This window comes from Muntiacus reevesi, chromosome 20 (assembly GCF_963930625.1).
Source record: "Muntiacus reevesi chromosome 20, mMunRee1.1, whole genome shotgun sequence".
Taxonomy (NCBI): Eukaryota; Metazoa; Chordata; class Mammalia; order Artiodactyla; family Cervidae; genus Muntiacus; species Muntiacus reevesi.
The window spans coordinates 9,658,506-9,671,070 of NC_089268.1; positions in this window are offsets into that span (position 1 = coordinate 9,658,506).

The window sequence follows — 12,565 nt, forward strand, 5'->3', positions numbered from 1 at the left end:
ATAAGAGTTGTTGTTTGGACTCTGTGTCATCACATAGACTGCAGCACGCCAGGCTTCCCTGTCCTTCACTATCTCTCGGAGTTTGCTCAGACTCATGTCCATTGAGTCGGTGATGCCATCCAACCATCTCATCCTCTGCTGCCCCCTTCTCCTCTTGCCCTCAATCTTTCCCAGCATCAGGGTCTTTTCTAATGAGTTGGTTCTTCACATCAGGTGGCCAAAGTATTGGAGCTTCAGTTTTAGCATCAGTCCTTCCAATGTATATTCAGGGTTGATTTTAGGATTGACTGATTTGATCTCTTTGCAGTCCAAGGGACTCTCAAGAGTCTCCTCCAGTACCACAGTTCAAGAGCATCAGTTCTTTGGCGCTCAGCCTTCATGGTCCAACTCTCACATCTGTACATGACTACTGGAAAAACCATAGCTTTGACTAGACAGACCTTTGTTGGTAAAATGATGTCTCTGCTTTTTAATATGCTGTCCCGTTTTGTCATAGCTTTCCTTCCCAGGAAGAAGCGTCTTTTCATTTCAAGGCTGCAGTCACTGTCCACAGTGATTTTGGAGCCCAAGAAAATAAAGTCTGTCACTGTTTCTATTTTTTCCATCTATTTGCCATGAAGTGATGGGACTGGATGTGGTGATCTTAATTTTTTGAATGTTGAGTATTAAGCCAGCTTTTTCATTCTCCTCTTTTACCTTCATCACGAGGCTCTTTAGTTCCTCTTCACTTTCTGCCGTTAAGGTGATGTCATCTGCATATCTGAGGTTATTGATATTTCTCCCAGCGTTTTGATTCCAGCTTGTGCTTCATTCAGCCTGGCATTTTGCATGATGTACTCTGCATGTAAGTTAAATAAGCAGGGTGACAATATACAGCCTTGACATATTCCTTTCCCAATTTTGAACAAGTCCATTGTTTCATGTCTGGTTCTAACTGTTGCTTTTTGACCTGCATACAGGTTTCTCAGGAGGTAGATAAGGTGATCTGGTATTACCATCTCTTGAAGAATTTTCCACAGTTTGTTGTAATCCACACAGTCAAGGGTGTTGGCGTAGTCAATGAAGTAGAAGTAGATGTTTTTCTGGAACTCTCTTGCTTTTTCTATGATCCAATGGATGTTGGCAATTTGATCTCTGGTTCCTCTGCCTTTTCTAAATCCAGCTTGAACATCTGGAAGTTCTCAGTTCACATACTGTTGAAGTCTAGCTTGAAGGATTTTGAGCATTACCTTGATAGCATGTGAAATGAGCACAATTGTGCAGTAGTTTGAACCTTCTTTGGCATTGCCCTTCTTTGTGATTGGAATGAAAACTGAAATTTTCCAGTCCTGTGGCCACTGCTGAGTTTTCCAAATTTGCTGGCATATTGAGTGCAGCACTTTAGCAGCATTATCTTTTAGGATTTGAAATAGCTCAACTGGAATTCCATCACCTCCACTAGCTTTGTTCACAGTGATGCTTCCTAAGGCCCACTTGACTTCACACTCCAAAATGTCTGACTCTAGGTGAGTGACCACACCCTCATGGTAGTCTACCTGCTTATCTTTGTGCATCTTTTGAAATACATGTGAATATATTACTATTCCAAAAATTCAATGAATAATCAGAAGAATCTTATAATAGACATCATATATAGGCATATAACCAAAAAAGAATTACCATCTAGAATTTATGAAGAACTTCAACAAATCAGTATGAAGAAAGACAGTCAACCAAAGAGAAAAATGAAGACAGGATGAAAGACGATTTCTCAAAGAAGAAAGAGAAAATGCAATTTAAAGTAACAGTGAGGGGAAGAACCCAAATGTACATGGGTAGTCCTCTTGGCAGTTGGGGCTCTGAGGTTTGGATATTCAAGCTGTGCTGGCAAGCTGGGGCCCACGGCAAAGGTTTGGGCTGGCTTCTCTAAAGGGGAGCTGAGCGACTACAGCAGACTAAAGGTGGGTTCCGTGAAAATGCAAAATAAAATGGAAGCTGCATTACTGACTTTCAGAGGGATATTAATAATTCAGCTATCAAGTGTATCTGAAAGATTCATTTGAATCACAGCGGTGTCTCCCTGTGAAAAAAGTCAATGATAACTTCAGCAAGAAAAAGCCCTTCAAGAGCAAAACCTTGGACTTTAAGATGAACCAACTTCATTGCCTCCAGAGCCTCTGCTTTCTCCACCAAAGCAAAGATTTAACATTCAAAGACCATGTTCATCTCCCTGATACTTTTCCCCCCACACTGTGCTTTGAAGAAATATAGTTTTAACATTTTGTTTGTGTTATATGTCTAACCTAGAAATATAATGAATAAACTATTGAAAAACAAAATAACAAGAAAGAATTCCCTGGCAGTCCAGTGATTAGACTACGCACCCTCACTGCAGGGAGCAGGGGTTCGATCCCTGGTCTGGGAAATAAGATCCCATAAGTCACATAGCACTGCCAAAATATACTCTCTCCCACCCCCCGCAACAATAACAACAACAACAGTGGGTAACATTTCCCATCCATCATATTGGCAAAGATTAGTCTGGTAATATCAAGTCTTTCTGAGGTTATGGGACAATAGGGACCCTCTTACGTTGTATGAGAGTGTAACCTGGAAAAACCACTGTGGAAATCATTTGGCAATATCTAGTAGAGTTGACAGTATAATTCCACTTTTAAACTTATATCCAAATTCTCCCATATTTGCATAAGAAGGCATAGAAAAGCATGCTCATTGCAGCATTTTCTTATATAGAAATAAGTTGTGGTCCACTCTCCCTCGAGCTGGCCTGCTCTTCTAACAGCGTCTCCAAATCTAATAAACTTTATTTCCCTCTCATTCTGTCTCATGTCTGGAAATTCTTTCCAACCCGAACACGGACTATGACATAATTGTCCCCAAATAACTGGTCAGATATCTCAGTGTAAAGTATAAAAAAAAAAAAAAGAAGAAGTTAGAAATAACATCCATAAATGAAAGAAGGGAAAAATGATTCACAGTCTATTTATGTAATTGCAGGTTATAGAGCTGTGCTGTTCAATATGGTGGTCACGAGCCACGTGTGTCTTTTTTAACATAATTTTTATTTATTCAGTCCCTTTGGGTTGTGCTGGGTCTCCGCAGCTGTGCAGGAGCTTTCTCTAGTTGCCGCGAGCAGGGGCTCCTCTCCGTTTCGGTGTGTGGATTTCTCATTTCAGTGAATTCCCTTGTTGCGGAGCACAGGCTCTAGGGCGCTCCTGCTTCAGTAGTTGCAGCGCTCAGGCTGAGCGCGTGGGCTCAGGAGCTGTGGTGAGGGCCTTAGTTGCTCCACAGCCTGTGGGAGCTTCCCAGACCAGGGATCGAACCCATGAGCCCCACACTGCAGGAGGGGTTCAGCCACTGGACCACCAGTGAAGCCCCAAATGTGCCTATTTAAATTTACATTTATTAAAATTAATTCTAGGGGAAAAATTAATTCTAGAGGAAAATTTTTAAAAGAAATAAAATTTATTTTAGGGGAATTCCCTAGCCATCCAGTGGTTAGAACTCCATGCTTCCAGTGCAGGGGACATAGTTTAGTTCATGGTCAGGGAACTAAGATCCCACATGCTGCAAGGCGCTGCCTCCCGCCCCCCAAAACTAATTAATTCTATGTTTTAAATTTAAAATTTTAAATTAAGTTCCTCTATCAAGTTTAGCCACATTTCAAATGTTAGGTACCCACTTGTGGCTGTTGGGTACTATATTATTGGGCAGTGTGATAGAGAACATTTCATAACTGCAGAAAGTTCTACTGGACGGCACTGCTATAGAGCAGATAAAAGGAGCTATCTCATTTTCAAAGTGTTTCAAAATATACAAGTCTCAAAAAAATCTAAGTTTGATTGAAGAAACCAAGCTAGTTGCCGAAGAACACCTAGAGTATCGTCCCATTTAAATAGTTTGGAAGAAATTGATTGTACTGCCTTTAGAGACAGGAAGTGTGTGGTGAGGGATGAAGTGGCTGAAAGACTTCACAGATGCCCTTTTGCATCTTTTCAGTTTTGAAACAGGCTATTGTGTCACCAGTTCAAATAACATAAAGTTAATTCTCCTGGCCTCAATCAATTCAAGTAAAAGGCCCAAAGCAGGTAAACTTTGTTTGGACTTTGCAAAATCATACTTCTTGGTTTTTTACTGAAACCTGCCTACCAGATTATCTTTTTAAAAAAGGAACATTGTGTTTCCTCTCTGTATTATTTTACAGTTTCCACAGAAAGCAAAATTTGACTGTTTGTACCGAAACTTCTACAGCAAGATCTGGCTCACGTCTCTGATTTGTTTCATGTGGGAATGAAAGTCTTTTGAGCGAACTGAACTCTTGTAAGCTGTGTACCATGGCAGAAAAAGAAAAAGCCTTTAAGTGTGTGCAAAAAGTTCTGAGATAACTTATAAAGGAAAAGGGCAACAGACAAACACAGTGTGAACTTGAAGCTAAATTGCAATGCGTTGTCTAATAAGTCTGGCTTGAACCTATTAAAAATGCCCATGTTTTCACAGATATGTAGAAATAGTACGAAACATTCATGGGCATGATAATCATTGCATTCAAGCTAGAGGTTCCCTCTGAGGAAGGAGGAAGGGGATCAGGAAGGCATATGCAGGGGATTCCTCTGAGTCTTCAATGTTGTACTCATTAAAAAATAGAGCAAATTAATAGGGTTGGAGAAGGTGGTGGTAATTCTGTGAGGTTCGTTATGGCTATGCTCTGCAGTTCTGTATTTATTTCATCATTTTGTAAAAGAAGGAAAGAGAAGGGAGAACACTGTTGAAAGCTTTAAATATGAAGACTGAGATGTGAGAGAGAATGTGACATTTGGTTGAGGAATTAAAAAAACCTTCTGAGAATTCCAGGTGGTCCAGTGGGTAGGACTCAGTGCTCCCATTGCAAAGGGCCCAGGTTCAATCCATGGCTGGGGAGCTAAGATCCCGCATGGCTGGAGTGGCCAAAAAACTATGTAGTGGGATTCTACAGTGAGGGTGGATTTGCCCTGGAGAAGTCTGCCCAGGTGGGTGTGATGAGCTGGTACACTGGACCAGTTAAGCCATGTTGAAAGCAAAAAATATGCAGGGTCTTTTTAAAGAAAATGTAAGATCAGATATGTGAATTTTTCTTTGAAGAATGGAAGTCATTTTTAAACAGTAAGGGGTTCACTAACTAGATTTGGAAAACTTTGGAAAGCTAAGTACAGTTCTCAAAGTGAATGCATCTTGACTTTGCACATAAACTGCTCTCAAGATTCTGGCATCCAAAGGGAAGAAAATAGGAATTCTCTTAGGGCCAATAAATTTGTAAAGGCATTTTATTATGTAATTAGTTATTCCAAATGCTTACAACACATTCTTTAGATAAATTGCAATTATCACTGTGAAATTTAATGATGGTTCAAAATTTGTATCAGTTGAGATAAATAGGGCATCTGTGAGCTTACAAAGTTTTTCCCAAAGGGGCAGTTTATTCAACAATAAAAATACCAATTTGTGATTATGGTGTTAAAAGACTTATCCCATAACATTATGTTAAATCAAGTGGATTCTTAAAGTTCCTTCCCCATACTCAAACACAGAACAATGCTGTTGCTCTGACTTTCTTTTTCAAAAATTTATATTTATTTATTTTTGACTGTGCTGGGTGTTTGTTGCTGCGTGTGGGCTTTCTCTATTTGTGGCAGGCAGGCTTCTCATTGGGTAGCTTCTCTTGTTGCAGAGCAAGGACCTAGTTGCCTCCCAGCAAGCGGAATCTTCCTCAGCCAGGAATAGAACCCATGTCTCCTGCACTGGCAGGCAAATTCTTATCCACTGGACCACCAGAGAAATCCTGACTTTTTCATGTCATATTGAGCAGTTTGAACTTCATTTTATTTTTAAATTAATTTTTATTGTTGTTTTTGTTTTGTTCTGCCATACTGTGCAGCATATGGGATCTTAGTTCCCTGATCAGGGATGGAACCCTTGTCCCCCGCTTTGGGAGTTTGGAGTCTTAACCACTGGGCCACCAGGGAAGTCTTGGTATTTGCACTTTTGAAAGATCACACTGGCTGCCAAATGGAGAGTCAGAGGGAAATAGGAGAGGATGGGAGAGGCAGAGGATGGATGCAGTTGTAGTAGTCCGGGTGAGAGGTGAGAGGTCGAAGGTGAGGAAGGATGAGCAGTAGGTAGAATCTGCAGGACCGGGAGGTGGAAGAGGCGGGAGCCCGGCAGTGGTGGTGGGAAGAAGGTGGTCGGAGGGAGAGTGTTAGGTTTCTGGTGAGGCTGATGGAGTGGGAGACAGGGGCAAAATGAGTAGCAAGTCCTGGGGAGAAGGTCAAGCTGCGGTTGGACATGTCAAGGCAGGGTCATGCCTAAGGTGTGTAGGCAAAATCTATAAACAAATTGACATCTAAAATTGCTACAAAATACATGGCTTCTCAGGTGGCTCAGTGCTAAAGAATCCGCACCCCCCCCCTCCCGCCGCGCCCCTGCAAATGCAGGAGATGCAAGAGACTGTTTCAATCCCTGGGTGGGGAAAATCCCCTGGAGGAGGAAATGGCAACCCATTCCAGTATTCTTGCCTGGGAAATCCCATGCACAGAGGAGCCTGGCGGGCTACAGTCCATGGGGTCACAAAGAGACTGAGCATACACCCACAGAGTACCTAAGCCCAAGTGAAGTATAGTGACATACTGATGAAAATTTATATTAACGGGTAAAAAAATGTACTTATGTATTTTTTCATACCGTCCAACCTATACATGTGAAGATTTCTTTTGTGGTTTCCAGGCATCATCTCTTCCCATTCCTTCCAGAAATAATTGTTTCTTGGTCTGTATTGTCCAATGTGCTGTTCCTAGATAAGTTTTTTGCCCACTCTACACAGCATGTGGGATCTTAGTTCCCGGACCAAGGATCAAACCCCCCTGCATCCCTGCCATGGAAGTGCTGAGCCTTAACCACTGGATCACAAGGGAAACCCAGGCTCCTGGATAATTTTATACTTGCCACCACTGAAAGGAAATACACTATCATGGCTCTTTGGAATGTGTTTGATTTGGAACAACACAGATCTCTTTTCTTTCAGATCCCCCATACTTAATTCTGGTACATCGTTACCCAAGGTACAGTGTCATGTTTGAATCCTGGCTTCTAATGACTCTCTGAAGAGTGACTATAGGGCTTCACAGATGACAACCACGAATGAAGCCTTACTCAGAATACACAGGAAAAGTAAAGGGTCATTTGTTTTCTGGTCATGTTACGTTGATCATTTGAAATCTGATAATGTGCACATACATCAACCCATGTTTCAGCCATATATTCTCTTGGGCTGTCTAGGACATAATCACTGCCTTCTTGAAATGTGATTTTTTTTTTTTTACCTCTGCCTTTCACACACAGCCACCAGCAGGAGACAGCGAGAATATGAAGTCTGTCCATCCTTTGAGGAACTTCCCTGTAGCTTATATTGTAAAGAATCTGCTTGCAATGCAGGAGACCTGGGTTTGATCCCTGGGTTGGGAAGATCCTCCGGAGAAGGGAATGGCAACCTACTGCAATATTCTTGCCTGGAGAATCCTATGAACAGAGGAGCCTGGTGGGCTACAGTCCATGCACTCACAAAGAGGCGGACACGACTGAATGACTAAGCACAAGCCCATCCTTTGAGCTGCCTGTGTGACCAGAGACTAACCTGAAAGGTGGCCGCATCAGTTGGAGAGAAGGGCCGGCTGGCTTGCAGAGTTGAGGTTTTAAAAGTCTCAGGAGGAGGCAGGCAGAACCACCCCCAAGGGACAAGCTGGCATGAGGTGCAGACTGTAAGGCAGGTGGGTGACTTTCCTGGGTGCCAGCAGGGCCCGTGGAGCAATGCCAGCAGCCAGGGACATGCAGGGTGAAGGCCACCTGCCACCCTTTCCAGCCCCATCTCCCCAGATCGTTCTCTGCTCCAGCCCTGTTCAGTCCCGGGCACCTGGAGAGCCCGGCTGCGGCCTGCCTGGAGGGATGCAGTAACCCATGCCGATGTACATGCGGTGCTAGGGAGGTCACAGTCATGACCTTTTAGATTTGTCCTTGCCTGTCTGCTCATCTCTCTGGACAGTAAGTCCCTGACATACGAACCTTCAAGTTGTGAACTTTCTTTTTTTTTTTTTTTTTCCCATTTATTTTTATTAGTTGGAGGCTAATTACAATATTGTAGTGGTTTTTGCCATACATTGACATGAATCAGCCCTGGATTTACATGCGTTCCGCATCCCGATCCCCCCTCCCGCCTCCCTCTCCACCCCATCCCTAAGTTGTGAACTTTCAAAGACACCAAGGTGTCCCCGTATCCAGCTGTTGTACTGCACTACCCCCTGCTTTTTAAGGTACTGTACTGTAAGATTAAAACCGTTTTACTTTTTATGCTTATTTATTTTTATGTATTATTTGTGTGAAAAGTATCATAAATCTATTACAGCAGCGTACTACGTAGCTGAATGTCTTAGTTGGGTACCTAGGCTAACTTTGTTGGACTTAAACAAATTGGACTTAACAATGTGCCCTTGGAACAGAGTTCGTTTGTATGTAGGGGACTTACTGTGCTCCCCACTGGGAAAGAACTTCCGAAAAGGCAGGGACCTTGTCTGTCCTGTTCACTGCTGTGGACAGGACACCCAGCACAGCGTGGGAGGCTGGAGGAGCCCTGGGCTCCATGCTACAGCTGTCCATGATAAGCCTTTTTTACACTGAATCTGCATCTTACCAAAAAAAATGAAGCAATGAACTGATTTTTCTTTTGTATTATAACTCAGTTTTTCTAGGAGCATTAGACCCAACAAAGGAAGATGGCTCCCTACACATCCTTTAAAGGGCATGTCTTCCCTAGACTTTCAACACTGCTTTGGGGCATGTCCTGGGAGGCCTGTCCACACAGATGGACGGTGTGGTGGTTGTGAGTGAGGCCTCCTTGGCAACTGGGTCTGGAGACCAGAGGCGGTGGTCCTCCTCTCCAGAATCTATCACAAGGCCCACTGCTCTCCATAACTGTCTGTGGGGGGAGACGGCCTCCCTCCCTGTCATAGGACGAGTATCTACCTATGCCTTGGTTGTGTTATCTGGGATAGAGAAAAATCTAGGGGCAGGGGGACGCGGGATCAACCACCTCTGGCTAAGTGCTTTCAGACTCAAAGAGCTTCCTCTCGGACTCACAGAGCTAGACCCTCCTTGGGGACCTCAGCCCCTGCTCTGTACCCACATCTCCACTCCTGCAAAATCGAAGCTGCCTTTCCCCTTGACTCTTACTTATCTTGCTGCTCCCACCTGAGATGAGGACTTCCCCTGGAAATCTTTCTTCACCTCCTCACTTCTGAGCAAGGTGATCTGATTCCAGCACCTGTCTTTCTTCTACCATATGGTAGGTAACATTTTATTGTCTGTGTCTGCTTCACTCCAAAACTGGAAGCTCTGGGAGGAAAGAAATGATATTTATTTCCTTCATCAGTGTTGCCCAAGAGCCTAGCACAGCACATAACAGAGTGGGCACTTAAGAAATAATCAGCTGGGGACTTACTGGTGGTCCAGTGCCTAAGATTCCGTGTTCCCAATGCAGGGGACCAGGGCTTAATCCCTGGTCAGGAAACTAGATACCATATGCTGCCACTAAAGATCCCACCAGTGACCAGTGAAAGTCACTCAGTTGTGTCCGACTCTTTGTGACCCCATGGGCTATACAGTCCATGGAATTCTCCAGGCCAGAATACTGGAGTGGGTAGCCATTCCCTTCTCCAGGGAATCTTCCTGACCCAGGGATTGAACCCAGGTCTCCTGCGATATAATTGCAGGCGGATTCTTAACCAGCTGAGCCACAAGAGAAGCCCATGCTGCAGCAAAGACTGAAGATCCCAAGTGCTGCAATGAAGATCTAGTGCAGCCAAACAAGCATAGAAATAAATAGAAATATTTTAAAAATGATGAACTGTACTCGAAAACTGAGTGACCTTTTATAACAATTTTGAGAAATAAAATTCATCCTTTTAAAATGTATAATTCATTGGTTTTTAGGATTAATATATTCACAGAGTTGGTCAACCATCACCATTATATAATTTCGAAACAATTTTCATCATCACAAAAAGAAACCCATTAGCCAGTCACCATTCCTCCCTCCCTTGGTCCCTGGAACCACTAACCTACTTTCTGTCTCTATGGATTTTCCTCTTCTGGACATTTCATACAAATGGAATCATTCAATTTGCGACCTTTTGTTTCTGCTTCTTTCATTCAGCATGTTTTCACGGTTCATTCATGTTGTAGCATGTATGAGTACTTGATTTCTTTTTATGGCTGAAGAAAAGTCCATTTTATAGATATACCACATTTTATCTGAAGAGTGTTTAGCATTTTCGTTTGCTTGCTTCTCTATTTTGTTCGTATCTTTGGGATTTCAACTAGGCAACAACACATACAGAAAAAAGGTTGCAAGGCCGTACACAGTGGCTTCCATGGCTAGAAAAATGATTTGTTTTCCTCTAAATTTTCTTTTCTTTCTTTTCTTAAGTATAGTTGATTTAGAATGTTTTGTTAGTTACTGTTGTCGAGCAAAGTGATTCATTTATTACATATGTATTCTTTTTTTGTATATTATTTTCCATTACGGTTTCTCATAGGCTATTGAATATGGTTCCCTACACAGTAGGACCTTGTTGCTTATCTACTTTGTGTATAGTAGAGTGGATATGTTGCTTATCTACTTTGTGTATAGTAGAGTGGATATGTTGCTCCCAAATTCATAGCTTATTCTCCCCACCTTTTGCCTTTGGTAACCATAAGGTAACTTCACTGCACACCCTGCCATCTGCGAAGAGGTGTGCAAAGGGCTGGGCAGGTGGAAAAAAATCCCCTGGAGAAGCAAGCGAAAGAAGCAGGGGGAGGAGGGAATGTGCAGTTCAGGAATGTGATTTCAAAAACAAGAAATCCTCCCCAGCTTGCAGGAAGGATCTCTGAGGAGGGGGAAAGGACCTCTATGGGACTGTCCCACTCAACCTGCTCCTGCGGTACTCAGACGGGAGATACTCTAGGCTTTATCATCACACTCTAGGCTTTATCACAGGCTTTATCATCCCCCTTAGCCCCACATCAAGGCCTTGGAGAGAACTGACATCTTTATGATATCAAGTCTTTCTCTGTAAGTACATTGTGTATCTTTTTATTAATTTAGAACATCTTCCAGTAGGTTTTATCATTTTCTCCACAAAGGGTTTGCACTCCTATTGTTAAATTTATTCCTAAGTACTTTGTATTTTTGTTACTATTGCAAATGGTATATTTTTAATTAAAATTTTTATTGCAACATAACATGAAGTGCAAAGTCAAGTGCAGAGCTTGACTTTTATATATGTATATAGTCATGTAACCAGACAGTATATTTTAAAAGTTACACTTTCTGATGGTTACTGATGAGAAATGCAAAAATTTTATATATATATTTTTTCTGTATTTATTTTGAACTAGAAATCTTGCTAAACTCACTTGCCAATTCTACATGAATTTTCTTTTGGGGTTGCTACACACACATTTCATCTGCAAATACTGACAGTCTACTTTCTTTCCAATCCCTAAATATTTGCTGTCACTATTTACTAGACTAGCTAAAACTTTCATTATTGTATTGACTAGGAGTGTTGAGAGCAGGTTTCTTTGCCTTTTTTCTCATCTTAAAAGGAAGGCTTTCAACACTTTATTATTATCGTGATGTGTGCTGTTGGATTTTTGAAGATGTCCTTTATCAGGTTATGGCTTTTTCTTCTTCTTTTTCAATATCAATGGATGTTGAATATTTTGAGCAGTCTTTCTGCATCAATTAAGATAAGTAAACTTTTTCTTCCTTAATGTCCATATTTCTCCTACTCTAACATTTTGTTTTTTAACTTTGAGAAATATCTTTTGATATACATATCTTCTCAGCTTTCCTTCTCAGTCCTCTTTACCCATCCAGCAAGCGTTGGTCTTCTCTGGTTTCCTTCATCACTGCTCACTCTTCAAGCTCCTTCTCCTTGTAGGTTTCCAAGGATTTCAAAAGTTGGGGGATGATGACAGGGTTTTTAGACACTGCGTTTCCCCATAGTCTGCTCCCCTCCACAAGCACAAGTTTGAATTCAAGTTAAAGCACTGAATTACAAGATAGGTGGCTTGAATTCCAGACAATTCCAATTATCTCCAATTGCCTTTTCATACTATCCATGGGGTTCTCAAGGCACGAACAGTTAGAATTGGACATGGAACAACGGACTGGTTCCAAACTGGGAAAAGAGTACGTCACGGCTGTATATCGTCACCTTGCTTATTTAACTTATATGCAGAGTACATCATGTGAAATGCTGGACTGGAGGAAGCACAAGCTGGAATCAAGATTGCTGGGAGAAATATTATTTACCTCAGATATGCAGATGACAGCACCCTTAGGGCAGAAAGTGAAGAAGAACTAAAGAGCCTCTGGATGAAAGTGAAAGAGGAGAGTGAAAAAGCTGGCTTAAAACTCAACATTCAGAAAACTAAGATCATGGCATCTGGTCCCACCACTTGATAGAAAATAGATGGGGAAAAAATGAAAACAGTG